At 40.8% G+C, this 15,135-nt stretch overlaps 1 protein-coding gene across 1 annotated transcript in view; it reads left to right on the forward strand.

Annotated features, from left to right (window-relative positions):
- Window positions 1-853: 853 nt before the first annotated feature.
- STK17B (serine/threonine kinase 17b) overlaps window positions 854-15,135 on the forward strand; it is a 37,958-nt gene continuing 23,676 nt past the window's right edge. Inside the window, exon 1 of the mRNA XM_043990419.1 lies at window positions 854-1,064. The gene's annotated coding sequence lies outside the window, so the exon portion shown is untranslated. The remainder of the gene's footprint in view (window positions 1,065-15,135) is intronic.

The following is a 15,135-nucleotide window of genomic DNA, read 5'->3' on the forward strand; positions in this document are numbered from 1 at the left end:
AATGTGAGACTATTTACTGGGATGGGGATAGTGCTACAAATCTCACAGCATAAACTCCCATGCTACCCAAGAATTTTCATGTCACAGCCCTTGTCTCCCTCCAGTCCCAAAAGAAAGGTTCAGTTCATTCCAGTGCTGTTGGAAAAGTAAAGAAGTCTGTCTCAGAGCGGCACAAAGTCGCCCTCCACTATCCCCGGTCCCTTTCCTCATTTTACTCCGTCTCTGTAAGCATCCCCGGCCCTGGGCCTGACCTCCTCTCCAGTTCACAAGTACCACTGAGCTGCCTTCAGCTTTGCATCTCCATTTCTCTGTGTGTGTGTCACTCGTCTCTTCTCTCTCTCTCTCTCTCTCTCTCTCTCTCTCTCTCTCTCTCTCTCTCTCTCTCTCTCTCTCTCTCTCTCTTTCTCTCTCCCCTCTCTCTCCCTTCTCTCTCTCCTCCTTTTCCCCTTGCCCCCCTTCCTCTACTTCTCTTCCTTTCTCTACCTCTCTCCCTCTTCTCTCTCTTCCCCTCTCCCCCTCCTCCTCTCTCTACCGTCCTCCCCTTCCTCTCCTTCTCTCCTTTTCCCACTCTCCCCCCCTTTCCCCTTTCTTCCTCTCTCCTTGTAATTAGCTCTGCCCCACCCCCACACCGCCTGTGGTCTTTGCCGACTCCCTAGTCACCGCCCGCCACGAGACACCCCAGGCCAGCCTGGGACAGGGCTGCACCCTCAGTTTCCACCAGCCAGCCCTCTCTAGGCCGTCACGTGCCAGCTCCGCCCCTGAACTTGACTCTGATTGGTTCTCTGGGATGGAGGGGGCGGAGTCCCTGGGGCAGGGCTGCCGGACGACCTGGCTGCAAGTTTTCAAACCTCAACTGTAAGACCGAGTTAGCCTCGCCGCCGTGGCCGCTGCTGTTACTGCTGCTGTCGCCTTCAGAACCGAGTTTGTCGCCGCAGGGAGGGAGAGGACGAGTCCCGCTTCAGAGCTTGAGGACTCGACTCGAGGTCTCCCCAACGCCCACTTTTTTTGGCCCGGTACTAGGGGGTTTCCCTCGCCGAGGGGGCAGCGAGTGCTAGAAGCCGCAGGTGAGTGTTGGAGGAAGGGGGCGTCTCTCCCTGCTCTGCCCCCGACCCTCCTCCCCCGCCCACCCCTAGGGCTAGGGGATCTTACCGACTGGGGCGGGGCTACGCCTCCATCCCCTCTTCAGGCCGGGGAGGGGAGGTTCGCCTCTATTCCCCCTCCCAGCTGTCCCGGGGCCGGGCGGGATCTTCTCAAAAGAGTCAGGAGGGTCTTTGGGGCTGAACGCAGGTGGCGCGGGCTGAAGCTACCTGGGGTCAACTTCAAGTCCTTAGCCCATTGGCTGTGGGAACGGGGCAGGGGAGATATTAAATTTTCAGTGTGCGCTTTTACACCTCGGAAATGGGCAAACAGTACAAGTCAGGGCTTGATTTATTGTTGTTGATTATCTAGGCTTAAGAAAGTGATAAAATGTTAATACAGATTAAATGTAAAAATGCTCTGGATACTTCCCCACCCCCAACCCGGATCTGGTTATTAAACTTTTACCAGCACTCCACTTGAAGCGGATTTGACAGTTGGGACCCTTGGATTCTTCACCTTTTGCTTTTTACACCAGCCTCTGTCCACTCCTCTTCTTTCCCCAAAACCCTGGGCTTCTAGTCTAGCCTCCCAGCCTAATACCACAACCTTGGGTTGTGGGGGATGGGGAAGGGGTAGAGTTGTTAAAAAGTGGGAAACTTTTTGTCCAGTGTGTCATCCTTCCACTCCTGAAGTTCTCAGATTAGGTTAGAGTTAGGAGAGGAGCTCACTTCTGCTTGTCATATGTTTATTGGCGTCTGTGTTTTCATATCTGTTTACTTATAATTCAGTGTTTTTCTTCACGTTGTGAGTGTGCAGATTGGGATGGACAAGGTGAGGGTTGGGGGGTGCCTTTTATTTAATGAGAGTTTTCTCCCCCTCTTACCCTGATGGGTTCTGCTTCTCAGACCTCAGTTAATTGCGTTTGTTTTCTCTCATTCTTGTTTAATCAGAATCTCTGCGTTTGCTTTCCTCAAACTTCTCTACAACCGGCCTTTTAAAAAAAAAAGTAACTTTTACAAGTAGGGATATACAGAAATCTATTTTGTAAGGTTTTGACTTGTCCCCATGAAGGTTTTTTTTTCCCTTTGTCACTCATTTTGGGCAGATACCTCATATTTGAGTCATCCCAAGGTAGAAAATAGAAAAAAAAAACAATAAAGAAAATATGAGAGTTGGCATTAGTGGTAGTCTTAGTTTTTATTTTTTTTTCATAAATGGTGGCAGAGAGGCAGCACTTTTTATATATTGGACTTCAGTAAGTCAATCAGCTTCTTCTGATATACCTGAATGCAAAATGTTTTAAGTAAATTTCAGGAAAAATAGCCAAAAAAAAGACGACCCCCCCAAAAAAAAAACCGGAACCCAGAGGAGTGTATGACACATTTACCATTTTGTTTATCTAGTAATGAGATGTACTTAATGCTAATGATATTTTAGAATTTGTAATGAGACTTCCTGGTATGGTAAAAGGACCCCTGCAAATTGAGAATCTGAAGACATGGGTTGAAAACCAAATTGTCACCTACTACCTGTGTGACCTTTACCTCTCTATAAAAATAATCCTTTTATTGCTATTGTTTAACTCTTTTAAGTTTTCATATATTTGCAAATGTGTATTTTTACTGAGACACCCTGTTGTGTTAAAGGAAATATTGGACAAGATGGAAAATCTGTGAATGGACATTTCATAAATACATTCAAAACCCTTCTGAAATTTGTTATTAAACTTGTGAGCCCAGGAGCATTATTTTTTTTTAAAGTTCAGTAAATTTACTTTCTCATCAAAAGCTATGAGAAAATATTTTTCAGTGGTTTTATAGCCTTCTGTCAGGTGTAGTATTTAGGGTTTATTTTTTTTCAAGTTTTAAAATACTCCTTGGCTTATATGTGTTAAAAAAACATATGTGGAATAGTCTTTTTCCATAGGAAATAGTTTCCCCAATTTCCCCTCTGTTGCTGGTAGTTAGAAGTGAAGTAGTACCCCAAATTTGAATTGTTATCTTTTATGTGCTCCTATCTCAATTATGACACACTTACTTTACATGCTTATCTTTTTTTTTAAAAAAACTCCTACATATTCTCATATGATACTTTTCCATTTTGTAAAATATGGGCCTAAAAATTGAAAGCAACTTAAGAAATAATGGGGGAAAGAAACCCTCAAATGTTATGCATAGTTTTATTAAAGGAATGCTATTTTTTAACTTAGAAATACTAATTTTGGGGAACAAAGATCTGGCTTTTATTTTTGTGTGATGACTAAATAAAGAATTAAAATGGTTCCGTTAAGACAGCACCAGTTTTGAAGGAAACTCTAGACTTGACTCATTGACGAGTATGCCAGATAGTATAAAAGTCTTAAGTCTGATATTCAGTGACAATACACATTTTACACTTAGAAAGTTTATGGTTAATCTTGTACCAGCAATGTTTTGCCACTGTATGTGAAACTAGTAATTGTTTAAAGGTTGAAGCTGTAAAACTGTATTCTTCCAATACTGGGCATTTCCTTAACCAATTCCTTCTATTTCCCCTTCAAACAGTACAAGCAAGAAAATCGGTGGCTTAATATTCCTTTAATTTTTAGCTGAGCTATTGCATACTAAAATTTTAGCATGTATTTCTGGTAGGATGTGTGCCTTATAACTTGACAACACATTCAAAGACGGTTAAAAAGTATTTTAATGCATTCAGGAATATGTCTTAGATCAACATTGTTGACAGTGTTACTACCTTTTAGACCATATGTGTGAAATTTTCCTGCTGCCTGAGTTTTCAGCAAAAGTGGTTTACACTTACTAGATAAGTTGATGTTTAATTTTACCTAGTTTATTATTTAGTAATATACTATTGTTAAAAGATGTTTTTGTCAAGAAGATGATCTTTACCTCCCCAGAAGTTTTGAAAAGTTACTTAAGTGATTATGCATTTAATAATTTTTTATCTGTTGGTTAACACAGATGTTTGTTTGTTTGTTTGTTTTGGTGGGGCAATGAGGGTTAAGTGACTTGCCCATGGTCACACAGCTAGTAACTGTCAAGTGTCTGAGGCCAGATTTGAACTCAGGTCCTCCTGAATCCAGGGCTGATCCACTGAGCTACCTAGCTGCTCCAAAACAGATATTTGTTAATGTGAGTAACTTATTGTGCGGGAGAAATAGTCAAGATCTCGGGTTTTGTCAGTGTTTTGTTTAGTTTTTTTTAATAAACTCCCAGTATGCCAATTCCACCTACTGATACAAATCTGTAATTCATTTTAGTCTTAGAAAGTTGTATTGATTACTAAGAGGTTAAATGATTTACCCAAAGTCATATAGTATGTGTCAATCAGTCAACAAGCATACTAGTGCCATTCAATCTGTAAGCATTTATGAAGTGCTTACTATATCCTAAATGTTAGGGATACAAAAAGACAAAAGACTTTCCCTTCCCTTGAGGAGATTACAGTCTAAAGCTGAGGGGGAGACAACTTTCAAACTAATATATACAGAACAAGCTATATATGGGATAAATAAGAAATAATTAAAAGAGTGAAAGCTCTGGAATTAAGAGGGATTAGAGAAGGCTTCACTGTACTAGGCTAACCACTGGACATCAGAGATAATAATAAAATATTCCTGCCCCCAAGGAGCTTGCTTACATGCTATCAGGTATAGCACTTCCACACTTGCCTCACAGTTAATATACACTTTGGTAAATATTGAAGATTTCTTTCCATCTTTGACTAAGTATCTCCTAGCTGTTCTCCAGACACAATACCAATTTAATAACCAGACTAGACATTTTCTCATTTTTAATGTAATAGAGAATTTTTTTTATTTCATTTCTGTGCAATTCCTCCTTCCTGTCACCCCTCCCCCATTCATGTATAATAATGTAATATGGCAATGTTTTTTCAAACTTAATAGTACTATGGTATTATCTTTAATGCAGAAGTTAGTGGACAAATTTATAATGTATAGTATTGTGCTTGTAGGTTTTAATAAGAATAATTTATCATCTATAATGGAAACCTGATTTTTCATAATGCTATGTGTATCTTGGCCTTTATGCATTCTTCAGCCTCTGTCCATCCTGGTTGACAATTTGTGGTGCCTGTTTCTTGTTCTGAAAGTACAGGAAGAGGAAAGCAAAGTGGTTTGCTTTCTTGGCACAGAGTTCAAGGCCGGACCTGGTTCTGGGGACCTCAGCCCTGGGGCAGTTAACTACCAAAATGGTTAAGCTGGAGTCAGTTAACTTGAGTGCTCCTGTATTTGTTAATGGAGCCAGAGCTGTTTATGCTTTTCTTAGTGCAGGCATTTTAAAAACTAGGTGGGCAAAAATGCATAAGAACGATTGGGATATACAACCTATCCTTGTTGAGAATTTGGGGGCAGGGGAAGTCACCTAAAGTTTGTATTTTCATCTCTCACTTCCTAGGTTAAGTGCCATTAATTAGCTCTCCTTCCAATACCCCCTTCATTCTCACCCCTCTCCTCCCACCTATGGGCATGTTCTCTGATCACCTCTCCGATGTGTGATTGTGCAGAGATTTCAGAAAGATCCCCCTTACTCACTGTGAAGTGCCAGTGGCTCTCCAATCTATACTGTCCCTCCAAACTAGATCTTTCCAGGGGATCCCTCATTCCTATTTAGGTCTATTTTAAAAAAGGCATTTATTCAAAGGCTATCCCTATGGACTGATATGTACTGGTCTCCCTTGCTCTTTATACTCTTCACATTGAGACTAGCAAAATAAAAGTACACAGCAGTCCCTCAATAAGATAAATAATCCTGGTATTGCAGATAGAGCATTGTACTTTAGAGCCAAAAGTTTGGGGTTTTTTTAGTTGCAGCACTAGTGATGGTATGACTACGGACAGGATTTTAAAAAATTCTGAGCCTCAGTTTCTCCAGCTATAAAAGGAGGCTAATAATACTTAAAACTGCTTTCCTTATAGGGTAGGGGAAACAGTTGGTAAACTGTCATTATTGATCATCTAACTTGGGTAGGCATTATATGTGTATGTAGTGCTTTGTAGAGAAATGGAGGTCTCTGAAAGGATTGTAATAGTCCTTACTTTATTTAACTGAGTCTTGCACTATCAGATAATACCTTACCTAGTACAATCCTACTGTAACCTCCTAGTTGGACTCTTGGGACTCGTGTGTGTGTGTGTGTGTGTGTGTGTGTGTGTGTGTGTGTTTTGGAGGGTTATGGGGTGTTTTAAAACTTGATACATGGGGGCAGCTAGGTGGCACAGTGGATAAAGCACCAGCCCTGGATTCAGGAGGACCTGAGTTCAAATCCAAGCCCAGACTGTTGATACTAGCTGTGTGACCCTGGGCAAGTCATTTAACCCTCTTTGCCCTGCAAAAAAAACAAAAATACTTGATACACTTTTCAGTTCCTGACCATCTAACTTCAGTGGATAAAGCACCAGCCCTGGATTCAGGAGGACCTGAGTTCAAATCCAAGCCCAGACTGTTGATACTAGCTGTGTGACCCTGGGCAAGTCATTTAACCCTCTTTGCCCTGCAAAAAACCCAAAAATACTTGATACACTTTTCAGTTCCTGACCATCTAACTTCGACCTTAGAACATATAAATAGTAGTTCAGATGAGATCTAGTCCATATTATTGTCACTCTGGAAATCTCAGGCATAGAAATCTTATCCTGCCTTTATTTCTTTTTTAATAGAGGATGGAGAATTGGTTATAAGGAGAGAATAAAGAGTGAAATAGTAAAGTAATAGGGAAACCAATTTGTTAATTTTCTGATTGTTGCTTTCTGCTATATATTTTAGACCTTTATAATATTTAGCCACAATATATGTTATAGCCCATATTAGTTATATATAGCCCATATATAGCAGATTGTGAAGGGCTTGAAATCTCAAATGGGAGTTTGTTTTTATCCTAGAGCTTTTTTTATCCTGAACTTTTTCTACTTGAGACCCCTTTGCTTCTGAGAAAGTTTTACATGGCTCTGGGTGTATAGATATATAAAATAGGTATTCATAACCTTTTACTGTTGCCAAATTTTTCGTGATCCCCACATTCAGTTGCAGCACCCACCCTCATATGGGGTCTCAACCCATAGTTTAAGAAGCTTTGTCCTAGAGGCACTAGGGAACCACAGAGCCTTCTAAGCAGAGCAGTGACATGATCAGGCTTGTTTTGTTTGTTGGTTTGTTTGTTTTAGGAATATTATTTTAGTGTCTATGTAAATGCTGGATTGGAGAGGGAAGAGACATAAGGCAGGGAGACCAAATATGAGGTTATTGCCATAGTCCAAACTATTAAAAACCATTAGGACTGTTAATTCTGACTTCATGTACTCAGGACAAATGGGAGCTAGATAATGTACCTCTCCAAATGGGTCAGCTTCCACATAAAGGCCCTGCTAGAAACAGACAGAGTATCCATCAGCATTACCTTCATAGTGCCCAGCACAGTACTGCAATTAAATTTAGATACATTTGGTGAGAGATTTTTCTTTACTGTAGCTTTTCAAAATATTTACCAATTCATAAGACACTGCTGTTTTACTATCATGAGGCTTTCTGAGTCCATGCAAGGGAACTACTGGATAGCCAGACTTTATTATAGTGAGGAAGGCAGCCAATGCAGCATTTTTTTTTTTAAATCAAATTTGGGGAAGGTAAATCTGGAAGTTCTAAGTATTTAGCACTTTCTTGTTCACACTTTTCAAGGCTCTAAATATGATGTGTTTTAGACCTCTATGATTAGCAACTGCCCTCCCTTGCCACTACCAGTCCTCACATATATGTATGTTAAAGGTATACCCGTACCTGTTCTAGAACTAAGAGAATACATTTATTTCCCAAATATTACTCTATAACTGTGCCATGCTCTATACTTAGAATCACAGTTACAAAGTTGAAAGCAGGGCTGTGCTGGTAACACCCATCTTGAGGAGTGAGAAAAGAATGTATGCTTTACACACATTTAAATTTAAACTGCATTATTCACATTTTCTCCACCTTTTTCTTAAGTCAAGACAATCAATATAACAATAAACCAAGTCCTAATTTGTAGCATTTGCTGATTTACAAGACTTAAATGGTAGCACTGAACATTTAGCTATCACCTCTCTCCTGAGACAGTCTGAACTGGCTCCAGCACACCACCCATGGCTGGAAGGGACCTTGAAGATGTTCTGCATAGTTCAGTTCTCTTATTTTACAAATAAGGAAACTGAGGCCCAGAAATTAGAGTGACTTGCTAAAATCACACTAGTAGCAAATGGCAGTTCTGACTCCAAGTTCAGCACTCTTTTCACTGCATTGCTATATCTGAATTTATGTTTATGATCTGCCAACCTGTATACAAAGTGTACCATGAGATTCCTCCCACTGTGCTAGTTTTTACACCCAGGCAAATATGATGTGGTAGAAGAGCCATTATGGGGGAAGGTAACCAACAAGTAGGGAACAGGGCATGTTCCCAATGAAGCAGCTTAAGAAGGGTCCTTCCTTTTAAGCTCAGCCTGAATTAAGGGAGTCTTCTGTTCTAGGGGACTCTTAGAATGTCACAAAAAGACTTTCCCCTGTGGGTACAGAGATGGTTCCATTTGGATCTGAGTGCTGCTTTAGAAGAGGATATTGCTTGTTAGTCTCATTTAGCACATCGACAATGGAAGATGACAAGTGCATTGCATTTGAATAATCATTGTCAGCATAGCATAGTGGTGCCATGGGGGAAGCAGGGTGGGTGGCTGAGATATTTCAGGTCAAAGAAGAATGATGACTACCTTTGTTGGATAATTAGACTGACCACAAGCAAGCTGAGTACCACTAGTTCAGGGGTTCTTAATTGTTTGGTGTGTCACAGACCCCTTTGGCTGTCTTCTGAAGCCTTTGGATGCCTTAGAATAATATTTTTAAATACATAAAATAAAATAGGATTACAAAGGAAACCAAGTTATATCGAAATACAGTTATTGAAATATTTTTTAAAAAACAAGTTAGGAGGGAGCAGCTAGGTGGCGCAGTAGATAAAACACTGGCCCTGGATTCAGAAGGACCTGAGTTCAAATGTGACCTCCGATGCTTGACACTTACTAGCTGTGTGACCCTCGGCAAGCCGCCTAACCCTCATTGCCCTGCAAAAAAACCCAGAAACTAAAAAAAACCAAACACACACACAACAAGTCAGGAGACCCCTGAAGAACTCATACACTAGGTGGATTTATTTGTTTCCAGTTTGAGAGTCCAAGCCAGGTGAGCCTTAGGGGCTTGGGAAGGTCATACCTGCATTGACTAAGCTTTGTACTAAGTTTTCCTGATGGTGATAGATCTCTATCTTGTCCCCTGTGCACATGCCAAGAGTCAGAGACAGTATGTTGTCTATGTCTTCTCTTCTTTGGGCTTCGGATAAAGTTGATTCTGTGGTGATAAGGTCATTCAGTGAGAAAGTTCTGGGATAAGATAATTATTCTGAGAATCCTATCATCCTAGAGGTATTTGGAGCCCACATTTAATGATTTCATTAACAGTATAGATGTGTTCCTTTTTGATTGTTGAAAATGGTTCACAGGTTTGGGGAAAATAGCTGCATTAGTTTTAAGCAATGACAGCTTAAATCGGATCAACAAGTCTTGGCATAGTCATATAGTTTTGGCAGCTTCTCTAGAGCTAAAAACGGTGCCAGGCCCCATCCCTACCTCTAAAGTGCTATTAGAAATGTACCTGTTTTAAGGGGCAGCTGGAGTAGACATTGATTTTACTTGACCAATATGAATGAATTACTTTTGAAAACTCAGACCTACATCTTCCCAGTACACCAAGCAATTTTGTAATGAGGAAATTAGGAAGAGCTGTGCTTGATTAAGCAATTCCCCAATGGACAAAGGAAGCCCCCTGTTAATAGATATTGCTTTTTAAAGAGCAGATGCTTAGCCATGTTTAAGTACTCAAATCGAAATTGTGATGTTAAGAAAATGACATAGAAGCTCATCACTAGTAGTCCATGAGCTGTTTGGGGCCACCGAGAAGTATTTGGATTAAGGTATTTAGGGAGGAATTAAGTAAGGAATTAAAGGATTGGTGTTTGTGGACCGACCTGAGTAAATTTGTCTCAGATTTTAGTTCAGCAGTTGATTGAACAGGAGAGAGGGATGGACTTGTGCTTGGGAACACAGAAAAGTTCTTAGGGATAAGAGAGACCTGAATCTATACAGCTAGAGGCAAATAGGAATTCCTGGTTCGTCATAAACTTTGCTTCAACTTTGGTGCCCCTGGCCACTGGACCAAAGAGAGAAGAGAAGAATGTTCCATTTAGAGAAAGCTTTCTGGGGATATTACTAATATTTACTAAATGCCTGCTTACCAATGGGGAGTTAGGTAGAAGTTTCTGATTAAGGGAATCACATCTGAGAAGAAGTAGGACAGAGGGGGAAGACACTTAGGAACTGGATGGCCAGAGCCCTTCACTCAAAGGAGTAGAAAGAAGCCCTTGGGATGAATGGTCTGAGTGTTAACTTGGTTCTGGGTATTCAGGTCAAGAAATAGGGAGTGTCTCTTCTGCATAAGTCTGAACGGGAGAAAATAGAGAGTTGATATCTCAGAGGTACAGTCGGCCTGGTATGAGACTCTTGCTGGCATGGAAAGCAGAGGGTCATATGGGACACATCATTTTGAAGGATATAAACATAGCAGTATTCAAAGTTGTGTCTGGGCTCTTGTGGTTGAGATGAGCCCAGCATTCACTGGAATTCAGGCTATTGTGATTTTTTTTTCAAGAACTGCCTTTGCATACTTTAGAGATGCTAAAGGCTTCCACTTGAGCAATGGTCACATCTCTCTAGTGGAGGAAAGAAGGAATTCCCACTGAAAAGACAAGGCTTGTGAGGGATCTTTCAAGGGAATGCACTGACCACTTCTTCTGTATTGTGCTTATAATTGTCCCTTACACCTCTTGTCTTCTTCATCCCTCTGGCAGAATTTAGTGTCAAGTGAGCAGAAAACCAACCCAGGAACCGTGAGAATGTTGTTGTTGTCGTTGTTGTTGTTGTTGTTGAGTTGTCACAAATGTGCTTTCTCCAGCACATTTTATATATGAGGAAACTGAGGCAAATAGGATTAAATATCTTGCTCAGGGTCATACAGCTAGTAAGTGTCTGAGGTCAGATGTGAACTCAGGAAGATGAGTCTTCCTGACTTCAGGCCCAGTGCCATATCCGCTGTGCTACCTAACTGTGAGAATACATCCAAACAAAAGTTAAACATTTGACTTCTCTGGTTGTTTGCACATACCTTCACCCCACCTCCAGAAGAGAAGTGAATTATGGGGGGTAGCTAGGTGGTGCAGTGGATAAAGCACCGGCCCTGGATTCAGGAAGACCTGAGTTCAAATCCAGTTTCAGACACTTGACACTTACTATCTGTGTGACCCTGGGCAAGTCACTTAACCCTCATTGCCCCACCAAAGAAAGGAAGGAAGGAAGGAAGGAAGGAAGGAAGGAAGGAAGGAAGGAAGGAAGGAAGGAAGGAAGGAAGGAAGGAAGGAAGGAAAGAAGGAAGGAAGGAAGGAAAAAAGGAAGGAAGGAAGGAAAAAAGGAAAAAAGAAAAAAGAGAAGTGGATTATGGATTTCTACCAGTTTACTAATATCTAAATTAATTTCCCCATGTGTAGGTGCTCTCTTTCCCCATTAATTGTGGACGTTTTGACTAGAGTTCAGGAAATGTGGATTTATACCACCCAAATCTATGAAGGGGCCTGTCATCTTAGAATTAGAGCCAGGGAGGAGTGAAAAAGCTTTTTGAACATGGTTCTGCATTATGAATATCTGGTTAAGCTCTTCTATTTAACTAATGTACCTGCCACTTTCTACTATCTGATTCCTGAGGTTTGAGGGACTCTGCTCAATGAATATATCACCTTTTGGATGATACAATTTTCTCTCAGCCTAGACAGGAGAACATTATGCTGGTTTAAAAAGCATTCTCCTCTCTTTTGGGGTTGCCTATGGCTCATCCTGAAAACTCTAAGAAGTATGTCTTTAACTTGCCTCAGTTAACATATGCAGACTGCACCAGACATGATCAGACTGCTGAGTTCAACCAACAGAAAGTAAAGTCCAGGCAACACTTTCTAGGCTTAGAGAACGTTTATAGATAGTAGATTTCATGATATCCAGGGCTGACAAAAACTTTTGGAGTGGCACCAGGGGCAGCACTGTTTGTTAGAAAAGATAATGGGTCAGAGCCTGAACACCTTCTGATCATGTATTATTCTCAATAGCTGACTTTGGCGACTTGAAATCGTTGTTCAGTTGTTCACTTGTGTCTGACTCTTCAAGACCCCATGGACCATCGCATACCAGGCCCTTCTATCCTCCACTATCTTTTGAAGTCTGTCCAAGTTCATATGCATTGTTTCCATGATACTATCTATCCATCTCATCCTCTGCCATCCCCTTTTTTTTTAATGGTTTTTTTTTTTAATTTAGTGAGGCAATTGGGGTTAAGTGACTTGCCCAGGGTCACACAGCTAGTAAGTGTTAAGTATCTGAGGCCGGATTTGAACTCAGGTACTCCTGACTCCAGGGCCGGTGCTCTATCCACTGCGCCATCTAGCTGCCCCATGCCATCCCCTTTTAACTTGGCCTTCTATCTTTCCCAACATCAGGGTGTTTTCCATTGAATCCCATCTTCTCATTATATGGCCAAAATATTTAAGCTTCAGCTTTTGATTCATCCATTCTGGCTGGATTTCACATGATGTACTCTGCATATAAGTTAAATAAATAAGGCGACGACATGCAGCCTTCTCATTCTCCTTTTCCAATCTTAAACCTATCAGTTGTTTCATGTTTGGTTCTAACTGTTGTTTCTTGGCCTGCATTTACATTGAGGTTAATTGGGAACTGCTAGCTATAAAGGCTACCTTAGAGGAAGTTAAGCACCAAGCTGCTGTCCTATTGGACCTTTATCTGCTTCAAAGAGTTCCAGATCTTATCTAGACATAATGCTCAGTGGCAGTTACTGTTTTAAAACTTTTTCTCCTCCAAATGATTAGTGTGCCTAGAGTAAGGGGAAAAAAACCCTTAGGTGACATACTGTCTTAAAACGAGTAAAAGGAGGCCCAGACCTACCCTCCTCCTATGTGTGGGCAACACCAGTAAGGAAGTATGGGTGGCCAAAGGTCTTGTACTTGTTTGAACTGATGCAAAGTGAGCAGAATCAGGAGAACTAGTAATACAGTAATAACAATATCGTAAAGAATAATTTTGAAAGACTTAGGAACTCTGATCTATACAATGACCAACCCTACTATTCCAGAAGATTCATGATAAAACAGGCTGCTCACCCCCTGATAGAGAGGCAATGTACAAATGAAGGCATATTTCTTTTCTTTTTCTCTTTTTTTTTTGGGGGGGGGGACATATGGCAAATGTAAGAATTTGTTTTGCTTGACTGTGTTTGGAACATTTTGTTTTTCTTTCTCAATGGGGGAGAGGGAGAGAATGAGGACTTGAAAATAAAATAAAATCCAATTTACAAAAGGAAAAGTCTTGAAGGCTCATGATGATACATTGTTAGCTACATATTAGAGAGAAGTAAGTCCAAAATTTAAATTTTCAGCACTATCAGTGGCCAGACTGGACGTGTGGTACTTTGTTGCTCTGTCTGATGCTCTAAGAGGCAGCATGATGCAATGAAAAGAATAATGGAGGGACAGCTAGGTGGTGCAATGGATAAAGCACCGATCCTGGATTCAGGAGGACCTGAGTTCAAATCCGGCCTCAGACACTTGATACCTACTAGCTGTGTGACCTTGGGCAAGTCACTTAACCCTCATTGCCCCACCAAAAAAAAAAGAATAATAGAAGTTTTTTAAAGCACAAACTAAAATATGAAGGGAAAGAACTCTAGATTTGAAATCAAAGCAGCCTTCTCATTTTCTACAATATGACTTGGGCAAGATACTTTGTCTCTCTGGGCCTCAGTTTCCTCATCAGTAAAATGCTGAAAGAGTTGGAATTGATGACCTTTAAAATTCTATAGGAACAGAATTCTGTTAGCAAAATGACTGACAAAAATAGCAAGAATGGCAATGGATCAGCATAGGTTACAGCATATTTGCATCCTTTACTGGCATATGGTGTTAGTATATGGCCAAGATACTCAAGGAGAAGAAAGGACTGTGACTGCCATCTGTAGGAAATAGACTGACCACAGTCTTACCCTGAAGGCAGATTAGGTTGTTTGAAGATTGAGACTCTGGTGCAGGCCTTCCTAAGGAGTGGGTGTGTTTTATATCTCCTTCATACCCAGACCCCAAGGTATGCAGTGTTTTGTTTGTGTTTTTTCCCCCCTCGGTCTTATTGGGTGTTGTGGGATGGGTTGATAAGGTCTCCAGTGGTAATGAATATAGTATTCTGCTATGGAAGAGTGAGTTCTCACCATTCACATACAATCATGCATGCATTTCTAGTAATAGCAGTTGCTAGATAATTTTTCATCATACTGCAGACATTTTGAGAGCCCAAGTATATTTAACCCTGTACCTTAAAGGAAGAGGAAGAGTCTGAGAAGCTGTGGTAATTTCTGAAAAAGGAAAAAAAATTAAATTGAATATATAACCCTTATTTTAAGTTCTGCGCTCTAATCAACCAATCAAACAATAAGCATTTATTAAGCACCTACTGTATGTCAGGCACTGTCCTCTAGAGGCACCAGGGAGTACAAGGACCAACAATTGTTCTTTCTCTCAAGGAGCTTACATTCTGGGAGACATGTATATTTATAAGTATATAAAGAAGAAATGCATACCAGGTACATACATGGTAATTAGGAAGGGAAGACAGTAGCAGTTGAAGACTTTCTGTAGAAGATAGTGCATAAAGTGTGGGACTCCATGAGGTAGAAGTGAAGACAGTGCATTCAGACAGTGCACTCCAAGACAGGAGGGGCAGCCAGTACAATGGTACATAGATGAAATGGAGGGATGTGTGAGAATAGAGCAAAGGCCAATTTATGTGGACTATAGAGTTTGAGGAGGAAGTAGTAGTGTATCAGTGAGGCTGCAAAGATAGGTTGGAGCCAT

This window comes from Dromiciops gliroides, chromosome 3 (assembly GCF_019393635.1).
Source record: "Dromiciops gliroides isolate mDroGli1 chromosome 3, mDroGli1.pri, whole genome shotgun sequence".
In the NCBI taxonomy this organism is placed as follows: Eukaryota; Metazoa; Chordata; class Mammalia; order Microbiotheria; family Microbiotheriidae; genus Dromiciops; species Dromiciops gliroides.